Source organism: Eumetopias jubatus, unplaced genomic scaffold (genome assembly GCF_037043125.1).
Source record: "Eumetopias jubatus isolate StellerSeaLion01/CBP00866 unplaced genomic scaffold, mEumJub1_p1.0 scaffold_32, whole genome shotgun sequence".
In the NCBI taxonomy this organism is placed as follows: Eukaryota; Metazoa; Chordata; class Mammalia; order Carnivora; family Otariidae; genus Eumetopias; species Eumetopias jubatus.
In genome coordinates, this window is record NW_028274838.1 from 534,555 (window position 1) to 552,470 (window position 17,916).

General features: G+C 44.1%; 2 non-coding genes across 2 annotated transcripts; one reads left to right on the forward strand and one right to left on the reverse strand.

The window, feature by feature from the left end:
* Positions 1-259: 259 nt before the first annotated feature.
* Positions 260-422, forward strand: LOC148161950 (U1 spliceosomal RNA). Its single transcript, XR_015767262.1, has one exon. It is a non-coding gene; the product is annotated as a U1 spliceosomal RNA (small nuclear RNA).
* Positions 423-12,681: 12,259 nt separating this feature from the next.
* LOC148161951 (small nucleolar RNA U3) lies at positions 12,682-12,894 on the reverse strand. Its single transcript, XR_015767248.1, has one exon. It is a non-coding gene; the product is annotated as a small nucleolar RNA U3 (small nucleolar RNA).
* Positions 12,895-17,916: the final 5,022 nt, after the last annotated feature.

Consider the following 17,916-nt stretch of genomic DNA (forward strand, 5'->3'; position numbering starts at 1 on the left):
CGAAGCCCTTGACTTCACGGACGGGGCGTGTCTGATGCAAACCAGGCAACATGGCGGTGGGGTTCTGCAACTTAGAATTCGTGGGGCTGAGGAGGTAGCAGCGCTGTTGCGTCCATCCTATTCGGAAGCGTCGTGTGGAGGGTGAGGATGCTTGCGACAGGAGTGGGTGCCGAGGGTGTTGGGGTGCGCCTAGGCGAGTGAGCCTGTGTGTCCGGTGGAAGGGGGGTGAGACTGGTGTGGGGCGGAGGCGGAGGGAGTCACACTTACCCGGCAGGGGAGACTCCGGGATCAAGCAGGTGGTTTTCCCAGGGGAGGCCCTTCCATCATACCAGGGACATGCTGACCCCCGCGATTTCCCCGAGTATGGACAACTCCTCTGCATTATTTGTGGCAGTGGCAGTGGGGGGCTGCTTTTGCTCTTTCACCTGTTGTTGGTTGTTTAAGAATAGCCTTTGTTTTCTTATTCATTTTTCTGTTTGTTTGTTTTGTCTTTTCCATGACTTTGGCTGATGACATGGGCTGAAGAGGAAGCTCACTCAGGGGACACCAGGACCCTGAAGAAAACACCTCTGCTTTTAAGGGCTGCTTTCTTGAGAATCTGGGTTTGGCTGTTTCTCAATCAAAAGCATGCAGGACAGTTTCTGTCCACTGGTCATACATCCCACCTTGGCTGTCGGGGTTTTTTCTGTTTTTCGCAGAGCAATTTCTCTGCTTATATTTCAGTATGTGGTTTGCAGTCCCTGATCCAGCAAAGGTGCTTTCTTTTCATTCCCCAGGGAACAGGGGTTTGCATCCCTTCTCCTTCCTCCCTCCCCTCCCCACCTATCCCCCCAGGCACCCTGCAAAGCCTCACCCAATCCCCAGACTCAGTACCCTTGATTAGGCCACTTGGTAGCCTACCTAGTATAGCCTTGCTCCAGAGGACCCTTCCGAGACTAGAGAGGGTCCGGCTTGATGTACTGTTTATTTATTGTAAGTTTATTTGTTGAAGTAATCCCTACACCCAAAGTAGGGATAGGGCTCATGAAGCCAGATGGAGACTCCCCTGCTCTCCTGACTGAGCCAGCCAGATGCCCCCTGACAGGCTTTTAAAGAGGCACCTCTGTGTACTCACAAAGAACCCGCTGGGTTTGGCACCACAGACCTTTCCCAAACAGCAGGTTAGCTCTAGGACAAAGGGCCGTGGGCCTTCTGCAGCTCTTGGGCTCAAGCCAAAACTGTCCCTACTGATGTACCTGCATTGCTTTGTCAAACTGAGCTTGAAGGGGTTTCTGGCTTTAGGCTTTCACCAGAGCTGGTGTTTTTTTCTCTACTCCCTAAAGGCCTCTATTCAGAATCTACAACTGAGGGTCTTCCAACTTTGATTTTCACTTAGGGGAGCCACACCAACTGGGACTCAGCAACGGGTTACTCTTCTGCCAGAAACAATTAAACAAAAGAGCAACAGCGTCACACAAGATGCGCGAAGTGGAGATTTCCAAGATCCTGGGCATCAGGCAAAGGGGACAGCCATCCCGGACACATGGCAACACAATGGTGAGCAGAGCCCTAGAGCTGCTCAGAGGTACTGGCTCTAGAGAGTTTCCAAGCAAGGCACTGGGGGGAGGGGAACTTGAATAGGAGCCCCATGGAGCTCCTGGAATGGAGGACACTGATCTGAGAGAACCCAGGACTGAGTCTCAGGGAGGACAGAGCTGCAGGAAGTCACCTAGCCAGAGCTGTGGAGGGGCCCTGGGGAGGCATGGACAGCAAGTCAGGGGGTAATCCTTTGCACAGGGCCTGGTGCTCACACGGTGCTGGGAATAGTGCCTGTGTCCAACAGATAGACTAAGCAAAAGTAACCCTCTTAATTTGTGAGGAATAGGGTGGAAGACAGGGGGAGGGCTTGCTACAGTACCTGGAACTCATGGTGAGTCCTCCACGGAGCCCTGCTCTGGGCCACTGAACTATGCATTGAAGCAACAGCAGAAATGTTTCCAAGTAACTTCAGTGCATCCCTGAACAAAGCTCAATATTATAGAAAACACAAAAATATCCAGCAAACAGCAAGGTAACATTCACAGTGTCTGGCGTTCCATCCAACAGTTTGAGGTATGCAGACAAAGGGGGGAAATGAGCCCTCCTGAAGAGATGGATCACTCATCTGAAAATGACCCAGAGCTGACAGCAAGATGGGAATCACCAGAGCACAAGAAAGCATTTGTTCTAACTGCATCCCATTGGTGAAAACATTCAGCAGATACATGGAAAATGTTAAAAAAAAAAAAAAAAAAAAGGACCCAATCTCACATGAAGAGATGAAAACCACAATGTCTGAAAGGAAATGTACTGCAAGGGGCTGATGGTGATTAGGGAAGGCAGAAGAAAAACGTTCAATAGGAATCCAAAAGAATCTGCAGATCCTGCTGTTGCCTTCTGAACCACCTTAACCATTCCAATCCATGAACACAGGATGTCTTTCCACTTGTTGAGGTCTTCCTTAATCTCTTGCAGCAATATTGTGTAGTTTTCAGTGTACAGGTTTTGTGCCTCCTTGACTCAATTATTCTTCGATACCATTCGGGTGGGTGCTGTTGTCCATGGAATCGTTTTCTTAATTGACTTTCCCGGTGTCCATTCCTAGGTTATAGAAACACCTGATTTGTCTGCCTTGTACGCTGCAACTCTGCTGAAATAGGTTATGGACTCTAATAGTCGTGGTTTCTGTGTGTGTGTATTTGGTATTTTTCTGTATACAGGAGTATGTCATTTGCAAATCCAGATACAAATTGTCCCTTGAAGAACCTGGGGGTTAGGGGTACAGAGTCCCACAATTGAAAATCTTTGTATAACATTTGAGTCCCAGAAAACATAGCTACTAATAGCCTACTGAAGTCTTACAGATAACAAAAACGGTTGATTAATACATATTTTGTGGGTTACTTGAATTATGTACTTTATTCTTTTGATACAGTGAGTTAGAGTGAAAATATCATTGAGAAAATCATAAGGAAGAGAAAATGTATTTCTACATTTGTACTAGACTGTATTTGTAAAAAAAAAAAAAAATAATCAACCCATGAGTGGACCGACATTGTTCACTAAAATTCAAAGCCATGTTGTTCCCCAGTCAACTATAGTTTTATTGCTTCGTTTTCAAATGTTTTCCCCTCACCTTCAGGTTTTTAAACAATTGAGTCATAACTGATTCCCCATGTGAGATCAGTTTCACATGGCAACACAGGGATTGGACGACTCTATAAATTATGTTAGGCTGATTACTAGTGTAGCTACCCTCTTTCACCTCGCAGAGCTGTTACTGCACCACCGACTACATAATATGAGATCTGTCCTCTAACATTGTTTTTAAATCTTCACTGTGGATGATGTTTTGACAGAGTATAGGTTTCTATGCCCTCCCCTCCCCCCACCACTACCATGGGCCGCCTTTGGACTTTCCAGAGAGGAGCAGTGACATGTAGGAAGTCCCTATTTTAGGCCACTGCAGCCCCTGATCTTGGACCAGGATGCTCAGCCAGGGCCAGGGAAATATGGATTAGCAGGAACCCTTCTTTGCAAGCCCAGCTCCAATGTGAAGGACCAGAGTGCCTCTTCTAGCCTCCTGCAGGGATGGTTCAGCACCCAGGAGCTGGCCCTACATAGAGGGCCAGAAAAGGGCAGATTCCCCTAAACGCAGACCAAGTGTTCCATTTCGACTCAGAAGAAGGTGAATAGCAGCACAGGTTCTTTTCCCTATGCTGAGCTTCCACGGGGGGAGCCTCAGTGCCACTGCAGGAGGGAGCATCAAAGGGAACCTTTGGATGTTAACCTAAAGCTTAGTGCTTAGAGCCCACCCAGGGGACCAAACCTACTTAAGATCCATCCAGATCTTGCCAGCAGCTTCCATGGGTCCTGCAGCCTTCACTTCCTTTAGGAATCTCCAGCCAGCTGGTGCCCTATCTTTGCTTGCTTCCCCCTGGTGTCCTTGGGCCACCTGAAGGTCTGTTCCCTTAAGTAGTCTGCCGCCTGGTGGATTCCAGGGGAACTGCCAGGGCCTGAGGCTGAAGGCACAGTCACTGAACCCCTGACTCCAGCTGGGAGGTCAGAAACCAGGCTCTGAGCCACCACCTGCTGGGACTCCAGGATGTGGCCCCTCACCAGGCAGTGTTTGCCTGGGGACCCCAGGACCCACTGATGTGCGAGGGTCGCCTTCTTTCTTTTTTTTTTAGGTGAAATTGACATACAATAAATTTCACCCATTGTCAACAATGACAGAGTTGTTCAGCTAGTGCCCTAGTTTGTTTCAGAGGCTTCCTTCACCTTCCCACACTCCCTCCAGCCCCTCTGCAGACAGTCTCCGCTCCCTCCTCCAGCCCCAAGCAGCACTGATTTGCTTTCTGTCTCTGTGCATTGCTCCTTTCTGCACATTTTACATAAGCCGAATGAGACAGTCTGTAGTTCTTGGTGACTGGCTTCTTTCACTTAGCATCCTTTTGAGGTTCCTCCATGCTGTAGCTTGGATCAGATTTCTGTGCCTTTTGTTGCGGAATAGATGCCATGGTACACATAGGAAACATTTGGTTTGTCCATTCACCAGCCGATGGCCCTTTGTGTTGCTGTCAGTTTTTGCCCATTGTGAATAACGCTGCCCGGAACATTTCTGACCGAGACTTGAGCGGACATATGTTTTTATTCTCTCAGATAGATTTCTAGTTGTGGAATGGCTGGGTCCTATGGCAAGCTTGTGCTGAACTCTTAAGAACTCTCAAAGTGGCTTCTGCAGGAGCTGTTATATTTTACGTTGCGACCAGCAATATAGGAGGGTCCAGTTTCTGCTCATCCTCAGCAACACTTGGTATCGTCTTTGGGACGTAAGCGCACTAGTTGGTGTAAAATGGTACCTGGTTTTCCTTGCATTTCTTTGAGAACTAATAACATATTACTAATAACATTGATTATCTTTTTATGTGTCTCCTTTGGTACATGTGTATTCGACTCTTATACTGGCTTAAACGAGTGTGTTGCTTCTGCCCATTGAGTGAGTTCAAAGTCCTCTTGTCTCTCGTGAACGTGAGTCCCCATTGGGTATTTAATCCACAAATATTTTCTCCTAATCAGTGGCTTCTCTGTTCCTTTTCTCAGTGGCAATGTTTGATGCAAAAAACTTCTTCATCTTCAATTTTCTCTTACGTATCGTGCTCTTGCCGTAGTGACTTAGAACTCTTTGCTTACTGTGAATTCCTGACCATTTTCTCCCATGTAGTCCTCTTGCACAATAGTTTTGGCTCTTATACTTAGATCTGTGACCATTTTGAGCTCATTGCTGTGTAAGTTGTGATTTCCAGCAACAGCTGTGGGGGAGCTTTGTCCCGACAGGTTTAGGAGAGCCTAGGGGACACTTGTGTTTCAGAGTTAGTCTCCCCTGGGCCAGGAATGGAGATTTCACCCTGCTGCACCTGTTAGTGAAAGGCTGAGTGCCTTTGGGGAGGGGAGATACATGGGGCTGTGGTCATATACGGCATGTACTCCCCGTTCTCTGGGACTGGGTACAAAGGAGCTCCAGGAGCCCCAGGGCAGTCCTGCTCACAGGTGCCTTTAGAGGCAGAAACACACTGAGAGCAGGAGAGCATAACACAGAAAAGACCCCAGGGATCCCAGCGGATCTGGGTTGGGATCCTAGAGGGTCTTCTATGGATGGGCACATTTTCCATGTATATGCCCTTCTATGGGTGGGTGGGAAAGAGGACTCGCACACAGCCGGAACTCAGGAAACATGCCCAGAAGGAGTGGAGCGGATTGAAGGCATGTCCCACAGTTTGCAGTATTTTTCCAACATGAAAATCATGGTATTTGCCTGCATCAAAGGTGCTGGGGGGACACATGCTGCCTCGGTCAGTAGAGCGTGCAACTTTCATTTCAGGGTCATGCATTAGAGTCCCACGTAGGTGATGGAGCCTAGCTGAAATTAAAAAATAATAATAATAAATAGAAAACGAAGAGGTGCATGCTTCAGGAATCAGAATTACTCCCCCTAAGGTAAGGAGGGGGCATCTACCTTGGTCCTTGCAGTTCAAGAGCCATTCTGAGCACTACAGAATCCTAAATGTAGATTAACCTAGAGAACCTACACTTTTAATATTTGTTGGGTTTCCCCTGTGTGGTTAGAGGTCCACTGGCAGACAAAAGTTGACATGCTGAGCACAGAAGCGGACCAAGAAACAGACTATTACCTGGATGCACCACATTATTCTCCGTCCTCACTGCAGTCTCCCTGGAAATGGGAATGGGCAATCGAAATGCCTGGTATTCAACACAGGTTAAGAAAAAATGGAAAGTTTGGGTTAACAGTTTAAATTATTGTGTCCTCAGATTGACTTTGATGGCAAGTGGGGACTCTGTTGCACGTCTTCTAGGTTCTGCAGGTGGAAATGAGGGGCTAAGGGACAAACTAATTATACAACTCAGAATAACTTTGGTAACTTAGTATCTTCACACTTCACACAGTTTTCTTTCATTTTGACTGATCCCATAGTCTCAGGCTTGAGTCTAAACACATTTGTACAAGGAAGGTGATATCAATACCACACCTAAAATCTGTACCGCTAAATGTTGTAGTGCTTATTCCTAATGGTACTTTAGGCTTGTTTCTAACTGCCTGTAGCTACGTTACGGCTGACTCTCAAGGCAGCCCATTCTAACCATGTGTGCACTTCTCTTTGGCCCCACCACCAGGTGAAGCAGTGCATCTGAGCTGTCTCCATCGCTGGGGGAAGGATGTAGGTCAGATAGGTAATAAAGAGAAAGGGGGACTGGGGTGCAGCAAAAAGAAAGCATGCTTATGTGTGGGTTGATTCCAGAGAGGACCATTGCATTGCTTTTTAAAATTTTTTAATTTACTTATTTGAGAGAGAGTACTTGAGATATCAGGAGCGGTGGTGGGGGTAGTGGAAGAGGAACAGAGAGAAGCTGACTCACCACTGAGCAGGGAGCTGGACATACGGGCTTATCCCAGGACCCCGGGATTCTGACCTGAGCCAAAGACTGACACTTAAACAACTGAGCCACCCAGGTGCGCTTTAAAATAATTTTTAAACTAATCTGGTCCACTTAACATAGGCATTGTATTAGTTTCACATAAGGTCATGGGATTTATTTTGTATTTCTTTTTTAAATATTATTTATTTATTTAGAGCAGGGGTGATGGGCAGACGGAGAGGAAGAAAGAATCCCAAGCTGACTCTGCACTGAGCATGAAGACTAAACTGGGGCTCAATCGCATGACCCTGAGATCATGACCTGAGCTGAAATCAAGAGTCAGACGCTGAACCGAGAGAGCCACCTTGGTATTTCTAAGAATGATATGTTTACCTTTCTCTCTGAAATAGGCACTGAGTAATGAGCAAGGCGGAGAGAAACCATAGTACCCATAGGCGCCAAGGTCAGATTGCCCAAAATGTACCACAATGGCATATTTGGGGGAAACAGAATGCCACAACGACCACTGGTGCATGTTCATTCAGACTCCAAGATCTCTGAGAAAACTCGAGATTGCAGGGTTAAAAATAACCTGAAAGGATCAGAGTGAAATGCCCTTGGGATGTGTGTGGTCTGATCTAAAGTACACAGCAGAAGATGTTTTGTAGATAGGAAGCCAGCTGTAAACAGCACACTGTGCATTCCCTTTTTTGTTTTCTTATCCTGTGTTAAAGACCGAGTACAATGCTGTTTACAATTAATTGATCACAGCCAGTTGCAGATTTCTTTATTCCTTCTCCACTGCCATTGCTTCACTTGACTAACCCTGTGTACGTGGAAGATGCGCCTTACTAAGCCCCTGCTGTAAATCATTATAGTACTATATCACTGTAGAAGGTATATTAGATTATGGAAAATAAACCTCAGGACCTCGGGCTGTTTGCTTGGGGTCCCCTGTGCCTCGCTATACTGTCGTCTCTTTTTCTTTTTTTAAAAGATTTTATTTATTTATTTGAGAGAGAGAATGAGATAGAGAGAGAGTGAGCATGAGGGGGGGAGGGTCAGAGGGAGAAGCAGACTCCCTGCTGAGCAGGGAGCCCGATGCGGGACTCGATCCCTGGAATCCAGGATCATGACCTGAGCGGAAGGCAGCCGCTTAACCAACTGAGCCACCCAGGCGCCGCGGTAGTCTCTTTTTCTCAGTTCCTTCGCCACCCCAGGTCCCCGACTCTCTGAGGTCGACAATATTGATTATTTTGAATTGAAGCTACCCAAAAAGAAACTGGTACCAGGATACTCAAACCCTCCTCTGTCTCCCTGAAAGCAGGAAACCAATCTCCCATATGAAAAAGGCACCCCCTGTACTAAGAAGTAAAAAGACATCCTTCTCACCAGGGTTTCTAAATTCGGTCTAGATACTCTCTAAATTAAAACTCCCCCAAATCCCTGAGAAATGTATTTTCTCCTTGTCTAAAATGCATAAAAACTGTCTGCCTTAATACTTTATATTTCTTTAAGGGTCTCCATTTCAATATCCGTTCTCCATGCGTATTCAATGTCTCAGTGAAACTTAATTCTTACTTAAGCTGGGAGACCAGGACAGGTAACAGAGGAACTTCTCCTTCCCTGCATACCTTTTTTGTGATCCTAATATCTTAGCCAATGATTTGTAAAGGAAAGAAGTAACAGAATTATATACCTGGGAAAAAGATTTGTCCCCAGGAAGGAATTTCTGGTATTTTTAACAGTGGAAATATCTACATTTGATCCAAAGTCTCCTAAAAAGTATTTATTTTTAAGTTGAACTTCTAATTTAAGTGTCCCCTGAAATTCAGATGTGCCTTCCCAGAGGGTACGTTAGGAGACTCCACAGGGAAGCTCGCAGCCAAGTCCTGTGTGGGGGCCGTGCTGCCATCAAGTGCTGAAGGAGTTTGGGAAAATCTCTTCATCTCTCTGCGCTCAGCTTCCTCATATGTAAGATAAGGTTGTTATTCAAATTCTCCACGGTCCCTTCCTGCTCAGTTTCTGTGAGTGCACAAGGGTCTGCGGTGCCTTTGAAGCAGCCCTGGGGACTGCAGCTGAGACCTGACTTGGTCCCTTCACTGTGTGTCTCTTGCAGGAGCCTGAGCTGAGCCCACACTGAAAACAGAGAACAGAGGGAGCATTTGGGAGACAGAAAATCAGCAGGTTTGGAGGATGAGAATAACGCAAAGAAGGACAAGGCAATGGTGGAGCAGGTGGTTGCCCAAAGGAGGTAAGAAGAAGGACAAGTTGGGTCCAGAAAAATCAGGGGAAACTGAGGAATGCATACAGCGGCATCCAACTCTGCAAGGAGCAGCCTGAGCTGAGCAAGGAGAACGAGGAGAGTAACTTCGTCCACGGTGAACCTGTGCACCTCCCGAGGAGCCCCACAGAATGGATCGGGGTTGGTTTGTACTGCAGGGAAGCACCAGTTCCAAGAGGAGGAGGAGGAGGAGGGGCACCTGGGTGGCTACATCTTTAAGCGTCTGCCTTCAGCTCAGGTCATAATCTAAGGGTCCTGGGATCGAGCCCCGCATGGGGCTCTCTGCTCGGCGGGAAGCCTGCTTCTCCCTCTCCCGCTCCCCCTGCTTGTGTTCCCTCTCTCGCTATGTCTCTCTCTGTCAAATAAATAAAGAAAATCTTAAAAAAAAAAAAAAGAGGTGGACGATGTGACCATGAGGTTCTGCCCCAGACCCCTAGCTTTGACCTTGGAGCTCCCTCACGGTCGATGTTCTCCAAGTAAGTGTGGGCTTAGAGGGATCAGTGATGTTTGGATAAAGGTTGGACTTGTCCATTCTTACCACAAAGAGTTCTACCCTAAGGTCAGGAAGGGCCAGGTTAGGAGACCCTTGCCTCTGAGGCAGTGATACCAATTATATTCTTCTGAATTTATGGTTGTCAAAGACTTTACACACCTTTGTCTTGACCGTGTGTTGAGTGTTTCATTTTCCTTAGTCTCTGTTATGAACTTGGAATTCTGACATCAATAAGATTTCACAGAGGAGGTCAAAGCAGTGAGAGGAAGAATGCAAACAAAATCTTGTAGCTCAGCGCCCCTGGGTGGCTCAGTTCATCGAGAGCCTGCCTTCAGCTCAGGTCATGATCCCAGGCTCCAGGGATCAAGCCCCATTGAGGGGGGTGGCTCCCTGCTCAGCAGTGGAGTCTGCTTCCCCCTGTCCCTTCCCCAGCTGTTCTCTATCTTTCTCTCTGTCTCTCTCTCACTCTTGCTTTCTCCCTCACGCTGTCTCTCAAATAAATATATAAAATCATTTTAAAAACTGTTGTAGCTGTCCTAACCTGGGGTATGGTGGCAGTGCAGAGGATGGAGGGGGGAGGGGGCTAGGCCGAAGACATCTCTTCCTACTGAGAGAACCATTGAGAGGAATCCAAGAGGACAGTCCCTCTTCACCAGAGCTCACCACAGGGGAGTGTCATGGGGCATTGAGAGTGTAGGGCAGGCTCCTCTGGAAGGAAGGGTATTTGTTGCCTCCTGGAAGAAAGCAGAGAGCATTCGTGCATGTATTTGGGACAGGAATGTAGTTGAGATTAGAAATTTGCCACCCCCTTTATCAGATCCATGAAGGAGTGTCTCTGAGAGCTTCCTCAGTGCTTGGTTTGGTCCTAGGAGTCATGAGTACAGAGATGAGTAAAACATTATCCCAATTGTCGTGGGGCTCTCAGTCTAGTAACCAGAAGTCATGAAAAGTGTAGTGGTGGTGGATTCCTTGGAGGAAGTGGCCAGTGCTGCCTGGGGATGGCCTGGTCTCCCTCCGTGTTTTCCAACAGCTGGATGACCTGTCCTGACCCAGGGACCCTGGGCCTCAACTCAATTTCAGCCTCTCAGGACACAGCCAACACCTAGGTTCCATGTAAACCCAAAGCAGTCAACACTATGAAGGTCTGCAGAGGAAACTGCTGGTATCAGTAGCTCCCCACTTTGTCTTGGCCAACTGGAAAATAGAGGCGAGTTCATTAAGTCTTGTAGGGTCATCCTTGCCCTAATGATCAGGGATTAGTCTTTCTCTCTGTTAAGTGAAATACTTTCTAGCTTCAGTATTCTCTCTCCACTTAAAAACTTTGGAACTATTGGCTAAAGTATAGATCAAGTAGCTACAGTGAAAAAGGGGTAAAGCAACTTCCAAGCTGCAGTGAGAATGCGCAGAAACTCTTATACTGAATAATAATCGGACAAATCACTTTTAAATTGCACAAAAGGTTTATACAGTAATTCTGGAATAGACAATGTAAGTCTGTCGCTTTCTCCTTCTTCTTAACATTGCTTTGATAATTTAAGATCATTTCCATTTCCATATAAACATTTGGATCAGCTTAGAAATACTTACTAAAATGTCTGCTAGAAGGTTGATTGGCATTGTATTAGATCTTTTGATCAATTTGGGAAGAATTGTCCTCTAACCATAATGAGTCTTCCAATCCACCACAAATTTTATCTCCCCATGTATTTAGTTCTTTAATTTCTGGAAGTAGTGCTCTGCAGTTTTCAGTGTAATGTTCTGACACATATTGTGTCTGATAAGACAATGCAATAGGAAAACTGGTCAAAAGACTTGAAGAAGAAATGCTTCACAAAAGAAGATACACAAATGGCCAAAAAGCACTTGAAAAGATGCTCCACTTGAAACCATTGAAAAGCATGAAGTTGAACATAAATCAAAAGGGATTCACTAATGTCTCTGCAAGGCTCCATCTTAAACTAAGTAACCTTTTCCTTCTCTTCTGCAAACCTCTGCTCCTCCCTTCTAAGCCTTTTGTTTCAGGAGCCTGGTACCACCCTAAAGACAGGATGAAGGAGGCTGGCAGCATGCACACAATTTCTGTCAAAATAAAACACCCCCCCGCCCCTTCCTTCAGGGGGAGGGGACTTACAGTTTTTGAGGGCCTTGGCCTGTTCTAGCCCCCTGTGCCCCGAAAAGCAATAAAGCTATTGTTCCTCAATATTCCAAACTCTGTCTTCGTCTTATATTTTGGCTCTGAAGCACAGAGGTCAGTTTTCGACGGTACACTCAGCCATTGGGAAGATAAATTAATACTACAGTGAGTTACCATTACACAACCATCCCCGTGGCTAAAATTACGAAGACCGAAAACATATGTGGTGAGGATGTAAAGTAACTAGACGTTTCATACACTTGTGGGAATGAAAAATGGTCCAACCACCGAGAAAAGCTGAACCACAGATAAACATTTACCAATCACGTGAACGGCCATTCCTCTCCTAAGGATTTACACAATATGGCCACACAGCAAACTGCACATGAATATTCATCATAGCTTTATTCCCCATGGCCAAACCCAGGAAACTGCATAGATGGCCATGAATAGGTGAATGTACAGACCAAATATATCCATACAGAGGAATACTCCTTAGCAATGAAAAATTCTGAACTGGTGATCCATTAGTAATATGGATAGATATAAGAATCCTTAGGCTGCACGGAGGAATGTAGGCATAAAAGAGTTCCATTTCCATAACGTGGTTAAAAATCAAGCCGTCTTTGATGCCAGTGGTTGCCTGGGGCTGAGGGTGAAGGCAGTGAGAGACTTCAATGGATCCACCCAAGGGAAGCTGTGAGGTAGAAGAAATGCCCTGTGTCCTGAATGGAGCAGTAGTGTCAATTGTATGTACATCTGTGAAAATGCATTTAGTTGTACAGTTTATCTTTTTTAATTTTTATTTGTTGAGAAAGCACTCACACTGCATCCTCTCTCTCTTACCCTCCAAAGGAGGAGAAGAACGATCATCAGTGGCAATGGGCAGCTGTGGAAACAACACCTAAAATCACGTTCATGCTCAGGAGAGAACAATGTGCCTCCTCCTTGAGGTTTCAGGTCCTCTACACGTTCAGAGAAAATTCTCTAGTAACAAACTGTAGAAATGAACTGGAGGGTATTATGCTAAGTGAAATTAAGTCAATCAGAGAAAGACATGTATCCTATGACCTCACTGATAGGAGGGATTCTTAATCTTAGGAAACAAATTGAGGGTTGCTGGAGTGGTGGGGGTGGGAGGGATGGGGTGCCTGGGTGATGGGCATTGGGGAGGGTATGTGCTATGGTGAGCGCTGTGAATTGTGTAAGACTGATGAATCACAGACCTGTACCTCTGAAACAAATAATATATTATATGTTTAAAAAAAGAGAGAGAGAGAGAAGCTAGTAGGAAGGGAAAAATGAAGGGGAGGAAATCGGAGGGGGAGATAAGCCATGAGAGAAGATGGACTCTGAGAAACAAACTGAGGGTTCTAGAGGGGAGGGGTGGGGGGATGGGTTACCTGGTGATGGGTATTAAAGAGGGCACATTCTGCATGGAGCACTGGGTGTTATGCACAAACAATGAATCATGGAACTCTACATGAAAAACTAATGATGTAATGTATGTTGATTAACATAACAATAAAAAATTTTAAAAAATAATAAAAAAGAGAGAGAGAAGCTAGTAGGAAGGGAAAAATGAAGGGGAGGAAATCAGAGGGGGAGACGAACCATGAGAGACGATGGACTCTGAGAAACAAACAGAGGGTTCTAGAGGGGAGGGGGTGGGGGGATGGGTTAGCCTGGTGGTGGGTATTAAAGAGGGCAGCATTGAAGGGAGCACTGGCTGTTATAGGCAAACAATGAATCATGGAACACTACATCAAAAACTATTGATGTAATGTATGGTGATTAACATAACATAATAAAATAAAATTAAAAGAAAGAAAGAAAGAAATGATCTCTGAAAGTACAGCCTTAATTGTACACTTTAAAGGGATGCCGTCTACTGTACCTAAATTATACCTCAGCAACATTCATGTAATAATCTACTATATTTCTCTATACTAGCAGTGAGCATTTAGAAAATGAAATTTTTAAAAAAAGGAAATGAAATTCAATAAACAGAGTGGAGATTCATGTCCACCTTCATTAAATGTATGAGAACACATGTAACAAAGATGCCTGAAAACTCTTGCTGAAATAAATTAAAGGATACTAAATAATTAGGAAAAAATATATCACATTCATGGACTAGACCACTCAAATTTGTTGGAACATCAAATCAGCATTATTCTGATTCATACTGGAGAAGGCAATTTGGGGGCAAATTTACAAGCTAATTCTCAAATGTATTTGGAAATCAACATACCTAAATAGCCAAGACAACCTTGAAGAATTAAATTGGAGAAATTTACTAAATTTTAAACCTCACCGTAAAGCTACAGTAATTAAGGTGCTCTTAATGGTGTAAGTAACACAATGTAAATATATCAATGTGAGAGAGCAGAGAGTAATAAAATTTCCTGATACGCATATACATTTTTAAAATTTTTCTTTTAATTTTACTTCTTTTCAATTATTTTCTTTTTAAGTAATCTCTGCATCCCACATGGCGCTCAAACTCAAAAAAAAAAAAAAAATAAAAGGTTGTGAGTTTTACCTGAGCACTGATTAGTACAGCTGCATGGGACAGGGAATCTTTACCAGGAGAGAGTGTCATGACAAAGGAAATTTTGATAAAGGGTTATATACCAAAATATATTTTTTACATAAAAAGTGACAAATTTTTATACAAAAGACATTGTAGAAAGTCACTGCATTTCCCGGTCTTAAATTTCTAGTACATGTAGGGCTGTATGGCTTTAATGTTATGGGAACCAGGGAAGTGTCTTCCTTTTTCTTATCTTTTCCAGAATGCTCCTTTTGGGTTCTTTTCTTTCATAAAGCAGATGTCCAATGTGTGCTTGGGGTGAAATAGAGCCCATGCATTGAGGTTTTGTGGATTCATTTTGACCTTGGTAAATGTGAAAGCATCGCTTCCTTGGGAGCCCAGGGGCAGGACCCACAAACATTAAAGGTGGACAATTGCCTTTATCAATGCTACAGCGACCTCCTAAGTCTCTGGCTCCTAAGATCTAGGGGGGAACCTGTGCTGAAGAAGTGAAGAGGTGCTTCAGGGCACCACTTCCCCTGCCTGCCTGTTTCTCTCTCCTCAACCTCAGCTTCTATGCCACTGAACACCACTGCACACATCTACTGTGGACATCATCCATCATTGACCCATGACCTCGAACTGCCCATGTTTGCTTCCAGGAATACAACCACAGGTCAATGGCATGAGGTCAACTCAAAGAAATCTAGCAAGCCATGGTCCACCTTTTTAAAATTGTTCCAAATTTTTAAAAAATATTTTTCCAGTATAGTTAACATACAGTTCCATGAGTTTCCAGTATATAACATGGTGATTGAACATTTCCATACATTGCCCAGTGCTCATTACCACAAGTACACTTCTTAATCCCCATCACCTCACCCATCCCCCAAGCCCCCCTACCCTCGGCAACCATCAGTTAGTTCTCTATAGTTAAGGGTCTCTTTCCTGGTTTGTCTCTCTCCCTTTTCTATTTCCTTTGCTTACATGTTTTGTTTCTTAAATTCCACATAGGAGTGAGATCATGGGGTATTTATCTTTCTCTCACTGACTTATTTCACTTAGCAGAATACACTCTGGCTCCATCTGTGTCCTTGCTAATGGCAAGATTTCATTCTTTTTTTTGGCTGAATAATATTCCATGGTATAAATAGATAGATAGATAGATAGATAGATAGATAGATATAGATATGTGTGTGTGTATATATATATATATATATACACACACACACACAACGTTGTCTTTATCATTCATCTGTTGATGGACGTCTGGGCTCTTTCCATAATTTGGCTATGCTGCTGTACAAAGGGCCCATGTATTCCTGCAAATTAGTGTTTCTGTATTTTGGGGATAAATATCCAGTGGTAGGATTAATGGATCTTAATCGTTCCTTTTTGAGGACCCTCCATACTGTTTTCCACAATGGCTACACCAGTTTGTATTCCTACCAATACTGTAAGAGGGTTCCTTTTCCTCCACATCCTTGCCCACACTTGTTGTTTCTTGTGTTTTTGATTTTAGCCATTCTGACAGGTGTGAGGTGATAGCTCGTTGGTTCTTTTTTTCTATTTCCTGATTTTACCTATTTATTTGAGAATGAAGGGGAGAGAGCACAAGTGGGGGGAGGCGGAGAGGGAGAAGCAGGCTCCCCACTGAGCAGGTAGCCCGATGTGGGACTAGATCCCAGGACCCCAAGGTCACCACCCGAGCCAAAGGCAGACGGGTAACGGACCGAGCCACCCTGGTGCCCTATGCAATTGTTTCGATTTGCTTTTTCCTGATGATGAGTGTTGTCAAGCATCTCTTCATGTGTCTGTTGGCCATCTGGATGTCTTCTTTGGAGTAATGTCTGTTCATTTCTTCTGCCTCTTTTTAAATTGGATTATTTGTGGCTTTTGGTGTTGAGTTGTATAAGCTCTTTATATATGTTGGATACTAACCATTCATTGGATATGTCATTTGCAAATATCTTCTCCCATTCAGTACGTTCCCTTCTACTTTGGTTGATTGTCATAAAATGGCTCTTTATCTCTCTTCTGTTAAATATGAGGGTGAACCAAATAAACACAATATGGCATCAAGGTTACAATCTTTCCAAACTTAGTGGTCACTATATATATTATGCATCTTACTAATGCATAAATTAATCCTTTGACAATTTCAAAAGATCTCTTGTGAGAGGTGAATGAATCCGTAAGTGACATGTAATGTGGTGTTCAGTGACATTACAAAAACAACAAAGAAAACAGTTCACACATAGTGGAGGAGTCTGGGACATAGGGATGTCAATATCAGTTTAATGAAAAGCCACAAATGGTGTCCCAGTAAGGCATAAGACGTCTCATAACATAGGTGTACAGCCAGAAGAATATTGAGAGTCAGGACAAAACATTTTGAAAAATTAGTATTTTATTCACTTAGTTTAATACTCTGCCTCTTGCCCTATACTTTTTATGGATAGAGAAAAAAAAAAAATAAAGAAGACCCAAAGAGGAACATCATGACAGTCTGGAATTGGCAGTGTATGTGAGTGTATGTGAATGTATGAATATATATGACTACAAATAAGCCATTTTCCAGCTCTGTCCACTGGAAATGCCTAAAAATAAACCAATTGCAATGAGTGCCCGAGGAGACACATTTTGATCTGGGAGTATGGTTTCCCAGGAAACAAAACCACAGATTCTTAGAGAAATGACCGAGACCAGGCCAGACGCAACAAATCTTCTATATGAGACACAAACACCTCATCATACTGATATTAGGAAAGTTCTCAAAACTATGAGGGTCTTATCAAAAGGATATGAAAGCCAACCTGAAATCACTTTCACTGCTAAAAGAGAGGATAAATGGAGCACTCATAAGTCCATAATACAGTGGTTTGAAACACTTCGATATGACTGAAGCCTTGCTTTCATATTAACACAGTAATAAAAGAAAATGAAGAGGAAAAGAACGGAACTTACAGGTTCCCGTTAGAGATGCTAGGGGACCAGAGTTTTCCTTACAAAATGTACCGCCAGGTATATAGTATTGGGGGGAAATTTCTTTTCCTGCAGGTGTTCATACAAGGCTTCTAGGATCCAAACCATGATGATGAAGGATCATCATTTTGCTCCACAGAATCAACGGATGGATGGGCCTTGAACATAAGGGGACCTGAGGTGCTTTCTGATGGAAGCGCACACAGCACTTGAGAGGAAGTCTTGCCAACAATTCAAACCTGAAACTGATCAGTTTCTACATCTGCCAGGTCCGACAGAGCAGTCGTTCCGATAATATTTGGAATGCAGTTAGCAGGACCTCTTTCCTTAGAAATGCATTTTAATTATATTTCATTTACAGCTCCCTTAAATGTAAACTTAAAACCTGAAGAAATACAGACGATTTTTCTATTAATCGCATCTTTATTACTCTGGCAGATTTCGGTTTCCCTTAATGTGAAGCATTAAGCGGCAAGATGCAAGATTATTTTGGATTGTTGTGCGCTTATACTTTTTACTTTTCAACGTTC